Genomic DNA, 12,086 nt, shown 5'->3' with positions numbered 1-12,086 from the left:
TCATTTGATCCATTAGGGAACAGAGAGCCAATATAAGTCAAATGATGATGGTGGCCATTGGGCAAGTGAAGCTTATTGTACAATAATATGAGTGAGTTTGTGCTTTTTGGAATTTATACAGTGAACCGGTTAGGAGATAAGCAAAGAGGGCAGTGGAGAAGTTGAATCGAGAGGTGACCAACGCATGGATAAGTGTTCTGCTGGCATTAGGGATAATAGACGGGCAGAGAAGGGCAATGTTGCAGAGATGGAAGTAAATAGTCAAGATGATATGATATAAAATGGAGTTTGAGGCTCAGTCTGGACCAAACAGAATGCTGAGGTTGTGTAATGCCTGATTTAACCTTTGCAAACAGCCAGAAAGAGGCTGGATTCATTGGCAAGGGTGGTGGGTTAACAATGGCTTCAGTTATTCCAATGCTCAACTGTAGGAAATTCTGGATCATCGACAACTTAATGTCAGACAGGCTGTCTGACAGTAGAGGTAGGCTTGGGATTGGTAGGGAAGCATATATATGTTGCCAGCAGATATCTGCAAGCTGACTCTGTATTCAGGATGTCCCCCATAGACAGCATGTAGATGAGGAACAGGAGAGGGGCAAGGATGGATCCTTGGCAAACATTATAGTGTTAATTGTGCAGGAAGGAGAAGCCATTGCTGGAGATGTACATGCTCTGTTGGGACAGGTTGGAGTGGAACCACGCAAGGCACGCAACAGAAAAGAGGTGGTGAAGAAAGATAGCAGAATCAGAATGGAAATGAAGCCCGACCATGAAAACTGGTCGGACTTCAGATTGATTCCATTGGATGGGCAGCAAACTAGTTAATCCAGCCGCCTCCCACCCAATGGAATTGGTCTCGTGAACATCAAACCCACTGTCACACATGTTGATCTAATGCTTCTTAGTCACTCTTAATCAAATCTAAAATTTATTCTATTTCTAATTATCCTCAAATGTATTCTAATGTAGGGAGATTTATTTCAAATAACTTTACTTTGCTGATTCTGACATAATTCAATCCCAACACTCCTGACTCCTGCTTTGTCAATCAGGACTCACTGCGAAAAAAAAACTTGACAGGTAAAACATAGATTCATTCATTGAATGCTTCATTTGTGATTTTAGATTTTAATTGTTAAGAATTTCAACCTGTTTTTAGTTTCTGTCCCACCCTCTGCTGCACTACATCTCTGCTGTTACTCGCTTTATTTCCCTCTCCACCACCACTCAATGCAACCTGTGACAGGGTCTGTGGCTCTCGTATTGGACTGTTCAGCCACCAGAGAACTCACTTTGGGAGTGGAATCAAGTCTTCCTCGATTCCGAAGGACTGCCTATGATGATGAAATATTATTTAATGGCTGTTTTCTCTGTAGGTTCAACTGCAGGTTGTGGATCTACCAACTGCAGCCCTCTAGTAACTTGATTGAAATCTTAAACTTCAATTAAGTAATATTATCTTCACATTTGTATTGAGCTTGTGCGCTAAGCATAGATTGCAACTGGTAACGAAATATGGCAAGGGATCAAACTCAGTTCAGGAGCCAACCCTGGGCACACAGGTCCCAATTTATACATTTATAAAATTCAGGCCTGTTTTTGTTTTTCTTTGTCTTTGTTAATGAATAAGTAATTTAACCTGAAAGTATAGTTACAAAGTGATATTTTAAAGTTGGAGTAAAAGTATAAAAACAAAATGCATAAAATTAGAGGCCATCGCAAAACAAAGCACAAAAATCTGTAAAATTCCAATCTTAATCAGCCAAAGATGTATGCCCTGGAGCTTGACCCTCGAGTTTGGCTAGGACTGCCACAGGAATATGAATCACCAGATGAAAGCTATGCAGAATTAATAGGCACAATTTAGAGTACTGTAGAAATGACAAAAAAACACCCTTTCTTGGTATTTTTGAAATGTTTGTAAGTTTCTATGAAGTGGCCATGGGCAGTCCTTCATGTCTTAATGACATACAGATATGTGAGTGCAATGGTTCACGAATGTGGCTCACCACCACTTTCTCAAGGGCAATTAGTGATGGCCAATAAATGCTGGACTTGCCAGCGACGCCACATCCCAGGAATGATTTTGCAACGATATAAAGCATTGATTGTGGATCACTGCTGTCATGCCGCAGAAAGCTTCTAAAATTCATTCAGGTATCTAAATCTTGAATTAGAAGCATCCTACTGAGCTTCAGGAAACCAATGTTCTGACAGGCGGTGGTTAATTAATTCTGAATTGGTGCAATTTAGCAATATTCATTTCTAAAATGATCTTCCAGGCAGTGGGCATCACTTTGTTTTGAAATGGGCAGGCGTTTCATTCATACAGTAATGATGTTTATACATTTGTTAATAAAGAATGATTTGCTATTATACATAAAATTACTAAATAACCAACCCAAAAGGCAACAATCTTAACTAAATATTTGAAGTTAAAAACAGTAAGGATAATGGATCGTGACTTTTATGGAAATGTTAAATGATGTCTTGTTCCATATTGTGTCCAACCCCGGCACCTTGGATGTATATCTTTCTCGCTGCAACGATATTCTAATCACGTCTCCAGTAAATTCTTCCCTGGAGGATCGGGAAGCGCCACGGTCTAACTTTTGGCACTTGAGGCCAAATGCGCCGTTCCAGGAAATTCGGGGGCATAATTTCTTATCTAGATTCTCCCTTTCATTATACAATATACACAACCTGTTACTTCAACCTCCCAAGCCTAGGTTCATCCACCCAAACAGCCCTTAAAATCTTATCCATGCCCTGGATTAACCTGTTGGCTTTTCAGACCTGCAGTCTTCTGCTTTATCTCTCTATTGGTACCCAGGATAATTTCATTTCAGAAAATGTAATTTTCTTATCCGTTTCTTGACCTACTGCATTATTGGGGGGACCCTTATACATCTTATATGTTGTCGGGTCATTCTTCGGTCAGAACATCCTGTACCTTTCCATGGTCAGATCATTCTCACCTTTATACATTAGCTTGCATTTTGTTAACAACAGTAATTTGTTGTACAATTCCAGTAGTTTCAATAAGTAATCAATAGTCAAATACCCAACAACATGACTGGAAAGATGCAGCAGTCGAGATGCACATGTTCCCACTCTCCACTCTCACATCCACACAGACCCTAGTACAGAGCTCATGCTGAATGGCAGCTCAATGTATGTGTCCCAGCATCTGAGCCACTCCTTTACTCCCCTCCACCCTCCTCAGACTCCACGATCAGTGCTAGATGGTGCTTGATTTCTCACAATCACCCAAATTACTCAGTCACATCCCGACATTTTGTATCTACCTATCCAGAGTGATGGGATACTCCTCCATCATGTTACACTTTCTGCATTTTAAACTTGCCTAACTTAGTCATTCACTTTAACATTCATTAATTTACTAAGCGAATAAATTACTCACTATAATCAACTTTCTCACCAAATGTCATTATTTGTTGACGCACTATATATAATTACCACATTTATACATATGCTAAGCATATTGTTATGTTTTTGGCATGACCTCACAAATACACACAGGCTTTAAGATGGCTGATAACTTCAGGAAGCCAGTCACGTGACTTGTTCCCTCTTTATTGTTGTAAACAGCAATAGCTGCAATGCCACAGTAGTCCACTGGGTGGAGCTATATATATTACACTTTTCCATCCTTAATGAAGAAGTAACTATAAAAAACAATCATCATACATAACTTGCATGGTTATACATAACAAAAGATATGGACTTATTTTGCCATATTTACAAAACAAGATTAACCACTTGTTTTCTGTTTCAAAGAGGATACCTTCACTCTCGAACAGAACCTTCCAAATATGGTGTTGAATTTAGACTTATTTGAGGCTGATCCTGAGGAAAGTTTTCCTCCAAGGGATGCCCTTGACTTACATTTGAACTCTATAACTTCAGACTGTTTGTCTGCCTGACTCAGACTCAGATTTAAATTCTGACTTTCTCTTGGACTTGATTCCAGTGCATCTGATGAAAGATTTGCTGCTGGTACTTTACTTGTATCAAAACTATCTGATGAGTCAGAAATAATCAAATCATTCCAACCTTCAACTCCTTCCATGTCTGTAGATAAAATCTGATCAATGTGAACAAACCTAACCTGTCCATGATCAAACATCTTGACCAAATATGTGCGAGGACCACATATCTTCACCACTCTTCCTGGCACCACTTTAACCATTTATGGTGTGGTTCTTCACTCTCACCTTTTGATTTAATTTCACACTTCTCTCTTTTACTCTGCCTCTATCATGATTCTCCTTCTGTTTTAATTGTTTTCTTCTACGGACTGTGCCAAGTTTGGTTTTAACAATGAGAATCTGGTTCGTGGCAGTCGTTTGAGAAACAACACTGCTGGTGTTCTACCAGTAGTTGTATGAGGAGTATTACGATACGTAATTAGGAAATTAGTCAATTTGTGGTCCAATGACAATTGTCGTTTCTTTGGATTCGGATCCAACATCTGTTTGATGAGGGCACGTTTTACAATTTGCACTATGCGCTTTGCTGCACCATTTGAAGGATGGTATGGTGGAACCTAGGTATGTTTCACACCATTTTTGCTCGTGAACTGTGCAAATTCTTCTGAACAAAATTGTGGTCCATTATCAGAAACAATTTCTTCTGGGAGGCCAAATGAAGAAAATAATTTAACAAAAAATCCATCCCAATTAGGCAACATGTAGGGAGATCAACTGATATCCCCATATATGGATAATGTTATCGGAGGGGGGCGGGGGGCAAAAAATCATACAATATCAACATGTAATAATTTGAAGTAGGATGGAGCTCTGATTCCATCACACACAAGATCTGGGAAAATTGTTCCTAATTCAAACAGGGGAGGAAAAAATACAATTCTTTGCCTCTGAAATACTTTGCAGACCTCCTGGTGAACCTGGTTCTGGATAGAAAATCCAAACCTTGAGGTTTCCAATCAACTGATTAGGTGAGAGCTAGGCATCACACGATTCCAACGATGTCAGCCTTGGCTCATCCGAGTCACAAGGTTGTGGGTTTAAGCCCTACTCTAGAGATTTGAGCACATAATCTAGGCTGGCACTTCAGAGGAGGTGTTAAACCAAGATATCTGCCCTCTTGGTTTGATTTAAATGATCCCAAGATGCTACTTGAAGAACAGGAGAGTTCTCCCAGTGTCCTGGCCAATATTTATCGCTCAAACAATACCAGTTTAAAAAAAACTGATTTGGTCGTTACCTTCATTGTGGTTTGTGGGACCTTGCCATGCACAAATTAGCAACTGCACTTCAAAAAATATTTCATTGGATGTAAATGGCTTTGAAATGTCCTGAGGTCATGAAATGCTCTACATAATTACAAGTTCTTTATTTATTTTCCTTGTGTACATTTAAAAGTTTGGTGACTGTTGTTGCACTTTATGTATCAGAATGTTCAACCCATTTTTGCCTGTCGTGGTGAATGAAATGATACAATGAACTCTGTACTGTGAGCCAATGACTAGGTGTGACCTGGTCAGTCTTTAATGGCTCCCAGAAGTGAAGATACAAAGGTGAAGTTCAGGTTATATACCGGGCCCAGCACGAGTGTACCTATGACCCTAGGACCTCCAACAGTAGTGGCCCCTCGTGGTGGGCAGACCTTATGTACATCACTCCCCCCCAGTTCTTGGCACAAGTCCATATTACAAGTTCAGACGGTCCGGAGCCCTTCGCTCCCTGGTTGACTGTCTCAGTACAATCCCAGTGCTTTCCGAGTTGCTCACGACTTGGGGCTGGTCATTGACCACAGTGGATTCTTCTGATGGCTAGACATAAGTTGGTTGGTCGTCTAAGCTCGCATTGTCTTCTTTCAACTGTTCCGGTTCGTCAATGTGTCTTAGCTTGATTTGATCAATGTGTTTCCTACACATCTGCCCATTCTTGAGCTTAACCGTATACACCCGGTTACTCTCCTTATCCATAACATTGCTCAGGAGCCACTTGGGCCCTTGACCATGGTTAAGTACATACACTGGGTCATTTACAGATATGTCGCGTGACACTGTGGCACAGTCGTGATACCACTGCTGGCTTTGACGTCGTGTTTCGACATGATCGTTAAGGTCAGGATAGACTAGAGAGAGCCTGATTTTGAGGCCTCTCTTCATCAATAGTTCCGCAGGCGGGACCCCGGTGAGCATGTGTGGCCTTGTCCTGTAACTGAGCACAATGCGTGACAAGTGTGTCTGCATGAAACCGTGAGTTACGCGATTCAGGCTCAACTTGATGATTTGAACTGCCCGCTCCGCTTGACCATTGGATGCGGGTTTGAATAGGACTGACCTCACATGTTTTATGCCATTGCGTTTCATGAACTCTTGAAACTCCAGGCTCGTGAAACACGGTCCGTTGTCGCTGGCAACGATGTCTGGCAGACCATGTGTGGCAAACATGGCTCTCAGGTTCTCAATGGTGGCAGTGGAAGTGCTGAATGACATGATCACACATTCTATCCATTTGGAGTATGCATCCACCACCACAAAAAACATTTTACCGAGGAAGGAGCCCACAAAGTCGATGTGGATTCTAGACCATGGTTTGGATGGCCATGACCACAGACTGAGCGGAGCTTTCTTTGGGGCATTGCTTAACTGCATGCAAGTGTTGCACTGATGCACGCATGACTCTTTAAGTCCGAGTCAATGCCAGGCCACAAGCATGGGACCTGGCGATGGCCTTCGTCATGACAATACCAGGATGCGTACTATGTAACTCCCGTACAAATCTCGCCCTGCCTTTCTTGGGCATTACAACATGATTACCCCACAGTAAACAGTCGGACTGGATGGAAAGCTCATCTTTGCGATGGTTGTACGGTTCGGTTTCATCACCCATTTCTTTGGGGATGGTCGACCAGTCCCCATTAAGAACACGACGTTTTAAAACCGATAGGGTTGAATCCTGGCTGATCCAGGTCTTAACTTGTTGAGCTGTGACAGGCAACCCTTCACTCTCAAAGGCATCCATGACCATGAGTAGCTCTGCGGGCATTGGCGTTTCCACCTCCGGTGTGGTCAACGATAACCGGCTAAATGCATCAGATCAGTTGTCGGTGCCTGGTCTATGGCGAATGACATAATCGTAGGCAGATAATGTCAGCGCCTACCTCTGGATGTGGGACGACACATTGGTATTGATACCTTTATGTTCCGAGAACTATATAAGCGGCTTGTGATCAGTTTCCAGCTAGAAGCGAAGCTCAAACAGGTACTGGTGCATTTTTTTTAGCCCATAAACACATGCTAAACCTCTTTCTCTACCGTGCCGTTTGCTCTTTCCGCTTTGGACAGGCTTCGAGACGCGTATGCAATTGGTTGTAATTTGCCTGACTCATTGGCTTGCTGGACTACGCAGCCGACCCCATAGGACGACACATCACAGGTCAAAACTAGACGCTTGCATAAGTTATACAGTACCAGTAGCTTGTGGGAACACAACAGATTTCTAGCCTTCTCAAACGCTCTGACTTGAAGTTCACCCCACACCCAGTAACCTTCTTTCCTGAGCAGCTTGTGCAAAGGCTTTAATACTGTGCTCAATTTGGGTAAGAAGTTACCGAAGTAGTTGAGAAGACCCAGGAATGAATGCAGCTCCATCACATTCTGGGGCCTGGGTGCATTTATGATGGCCTCTGTTTTCACGTCTGTAGGCCTGATTCCGTCAGCAGCAATCTTTCGTCCAAGGAATTCGAACTCTGGTGCCATGAAAACACCCCCACCTTTCAGCCTGTGTCCCACTTTGTCCAGACGACGCAGAACCTTTTCCAGATTGTGCAGGTGCTCGGCGGTGTCACGACCTGTGACTAGGAATACCACGGTCCTGAGATTTCAATAGGCTCTTCATGTTTCTCTGAAATATGGCTGCCGCCGAACGAATGCCAAAAGGGCACCTGTTGTAAATAAACAGTCCTTTGTGCGTGTTGATGCACATAAGTTTCTTTGATGTTTCAACCAGTTCCCGTGTCATGTCGGCCGACATTAGATCCAATTTGGTGAACGATTTTCCCCCGGCTAGTGTTGCAAACAGGTCATCAGCTTTTGGTAGCGGGTACTGATCTTGTTTCAAAACTCGGTTGATCGTGACCTTGTAGTCTCCACAAATCCTGACCGTGCCATTGCTCTTTAACACCTGGTCCAGTCATTAAATTTGACCGGTGAGATGACCCCCTTGCATTGTAGCCTGTCCAATTCGAGCTCGACGTTTTCGCTCATCATGTGCGGGACCGCCCTGGCTTTGTGTTGGATGGGCCTTGCGTCTGGCCCTTGAAGCTGCCAATTCCCGGTTCAAACAGTGAGGGAAATTTGCTCAGCACGAGAGCACACAAATCATCATCCGCTGATGACAAAGCTTTGATATCGTACCATTTCCATTTTATTTTCTCGAGCCAACTCCTGTTGAATAACGATGGGCCATTGCCCGGAATAATCCATAATGGTAGATCATGAACCGCTCCCTCGTACGACACTCTTACTGCTGCACTACCGATCACTGGTATGAGCTCTTTGGTGCAGGTACGCCACTTCGCATTTATCGGACTCAGCTTGGCAGCTTGGGTCTCTCTGCCTTGGTCTCCCACAGCTTTTCAAAAGTTCTCTGGCTCATTATCGATGGACTCGCACCTGTGTCTAATTCCACGGATACCGGCATGCCATTTAATTTTACCTCCATAATTATCGGTTGGCTCTTTGTTAGGAACCCACGTACACTTCCTTCTCGGAGCTCTCAAATGCCTCAGGCTGCATCGCCAGATCCACGCTGGATTGATCATCATCCACATGGTGTGTCGCAGCTCGCTTGCTCTGCTGTGGACACGTCCGCTGAAGATGCCCCATCTTCGCACACCCTCTGCATACATACTGCCTGAAGCAGCACTGATGGGGTCGGTGATTGCCCCTGCAATGCCAACACATTGAGCTCGGATTTGCGCCCGATGGCGGGCTTTGAGTGCCTCCCGTTCTCGCATACGCAGTCGGGTAGGCCCTCGATGGCGAACTTTGTGCAGCTCCCGGTCTTGCAGACACAGTCGAGTAGGCCCTGCCATGTGCAGCTCTGCCGGCCATCGACATAATTCTGTGCACAGTACTTGCCGTGGAGTTCCTGTTTTCTCACGATATCTGCTTCGTGCTTTTCTGCATGGACATGCAAGCCTGGGCGATGGTGATGACCTTGCTGAGGTCCGGTGTCTCCGCAGTCAGCAGCTTACTTAAGATTGCCTCGTGGTTGACCCCGATCACGAAAAAGTCACGCAGCATGTCTTCCAATGCAGACCCAAATTTGCAAGGCCCTGTAAGACGTCTCAGGTTGGCAACAAATGCCACTACGTCCTTCTGGACAAACGTGTGTATAGAAGCGATATCTGGATATGAGGATTCCTTCCATGGGTTTAAGGTGTTCCCGAACTAGAGCATACAGTTCTTTGTAATCCTTTTCTAAAGGAAGAGTAGGTGAGAGCACATTCTTGATGAGTGCATAGATCGTGGGGCCACAGACGGTGAGAAGAACAGCCCTGTGCTTCTCTGCATCCACGTATTTGTTTAGGTCATTAGCCACGAAATACTGGTCAAGACGATCCGTGAAATCTCCACAATCCTCTCCCTCATTGAATCTCTCGAGAATTCCAACAGTACTCAATCGTGCTGTGCTCACCATACTTTTGCGTGGATTCATATTTGCCTTGTCGCCAATTGTGGTGTATGAAATGATACAATGAACTCCGTATTGTGAGCCAGTGACTAGATGTGACCTGGTCAGTCTTTAATGGCTTCCAGAAGTGAAGATACAAAGGTGAAGTTCATATACCGGGCCCTACACAAGTGTACCTATGACCTTAGGATCTCTGACGGTAGTGCCCCCCTGTTGGTGGGCAGACCTTATGTACATACATTACACTTGTAATGCTTTATTTGTTCCCTGCACACATAATTATGTCAAATAGAATACCAGCAATAACAGTGCAAACAAAGGTATAATTAACTTATCTCCATTACTGCAATCAGAGTTTGGTTGATGAAATATAGACAGGGCATTACCACACTACTGGATAATGTAAACCAATCATTAAAGGTTAGGTTTGTACGTTCATGTGAACTTTTAACAGAATCCTGTTGTGTTGAATAGGGCACACGAATGTCAACTTAATAAATCTATAAGAAAGCAGCTTCAGTAATTTGTGACTGTCTAATACTTTTGGAATAAATTATTCAGAAACATTCCAGCAATATAAGGTAATTGCAATAAATGCATAAAGTTATCCACAAGATCAACGCCAGTACCATACATATTGACAGAGTGAATAGTCAGTAGAGTGAATAATAGGTAAAGCAATTGCAGAAATAAATCTTTGAGCTATACCATTTGGGAGTTTTGCAAAGGCTGCAGCAAGATTTTATTGTACTTGTAATCTAAATCCAAATAGTTTTTAATCATTGTGTTTTACAACAATCTTTAGAAGACAAGTCTGCACATAATGCAATAACCTATGTTTATAAGTCATAGATAAAAATGTTACACAATGAACAATTTCAACCTAGTCCAAATGGCAGAAACCAGACAGGTGGACAGTAAAAGGCATCCTTGGGACTTAACCATTAAGGTCCTGCTTTCTTCGCGTAGGTTACTATTTTAACCTGCTTAACATCTGTAGTGGGGAAAATGCTTGAAGCTATCATTAAGGAAGAAATAGCGGGACATCTAGATAGGAATAGTGCAATCAAGCAGACGCAACATGGATTCATGAAGGGGAAATCATGTTTAACTAATTTACTGGAATTCTTTGAGGATATAACGACCATGGTAGATAGAGGTGTACCGATGGATGTGGTGTATTTAGATTTCCAAAAGGCATTCGATAAGGTGCCACACAAAAGGTTACTGCAGAAGATAAAGGTACGCGGAGTCAGAGGAAATGTATTAGCATGGATAGAGAATTGGCTGGCTAACAGAAAGCAGAGAGTCGGGATAAATGGGTCCTTTTTGGGTTGGAAATCGGTGGTTAGTGGTGTGCCACAGGGATCGGTGCTGGGACCACAACTGTTTACAATATACATAGATGACCTGGAAGAGGGGACAGAGTGTAGTGTAACAAAATTTGCAGATGACACAAAGATTAGTGGGAAAGCGGGTTGTGTAGAGGACACAGAGAGGCTGCAAAGAGATTTGGATAGGTTAAGCGAATGGGCTAAGGTTTGGCAGATGGAATACAATGTCGGAAAATGTGAGGTCATCCACCTTGGAAAAAATAACAGTAAAAGGGAATATTATTTGAATGGGGAGAAATTGCAACATGCTGCGGTGCAGAGGGACCTGGGGGTCCTTGTGCATGAAACTCTTTTTGAGTTTACCTGAAAAAAACATAAACATTAAACCGTGCCACCCGCCCTGGATGACACAGCAGACATTTTCAAGGCCCTTTTTTCCTTTTTTTTTGTGTTTTTTTTTGTGTGTTTTTCTTTTTTTTTGTTTTTTTTTTGGGGCGCTAAAATCACATTTTTTCCAGTGCCCCCTATAAAAGGGGAGGGGGACACTAAAAGCACCGGCAATTAAAACAAATTAAACTTTAAAACGTAAAATCAAATTAAAATTTGGTTGCCGGGCGTGACGATGCACTCCAGTCCCTCCGGTGCCCACCTCTCGCGGAAGGCCGCGAGCGTACCGGTGGACACCGCGTGCTCCATCTCCAAGGACACCCTGGACCGGATGTAAGAGCGGAAGAGAGGCAGGCAGTCAGGTTGAACGACCCCCTCGACCGCCCGCTGCCTGGACCGGCTGATGGTACCCTTGGCCGTGCCCAGGAGCAGTCCTATGAGGAGGCCTTCGGACCTACCCGCTCCCCTCCGCACAGGGTGCCCAAAGATCAGGAGAGTGGGACTGAAGTGCAGCCAGAATTTCAGGAGCAGCCCCTTTAGATAATGAAACTCCTTGTGCATGAAACTCTTTTGAGTTTACCTGAAAAAAAACATAAACATTAAACCGTGCCACCCGCCTGGGTGACACAGCAGACATTTTCAAGGCCCCTTTTTTTTTTCCTTTTTT

Source organism: Pristiophorus japonicus, chromosome 1 (genome assembly GCF_044704955.1).
Source record: "Pristiophorus japonicus isolate sPriJap1 chromosome 1, sPriJap1.hap1, whole genome shotgun sequence".
Lineage (NCBI taxonomy): Eukaryota > Metazoa > Chordata > Chondrichthyes > Pristiophoridae > Pristiophorus > Pristiophorus japonicus.
Note: the sequence above shows the minus strand (reverse complement) of the source record.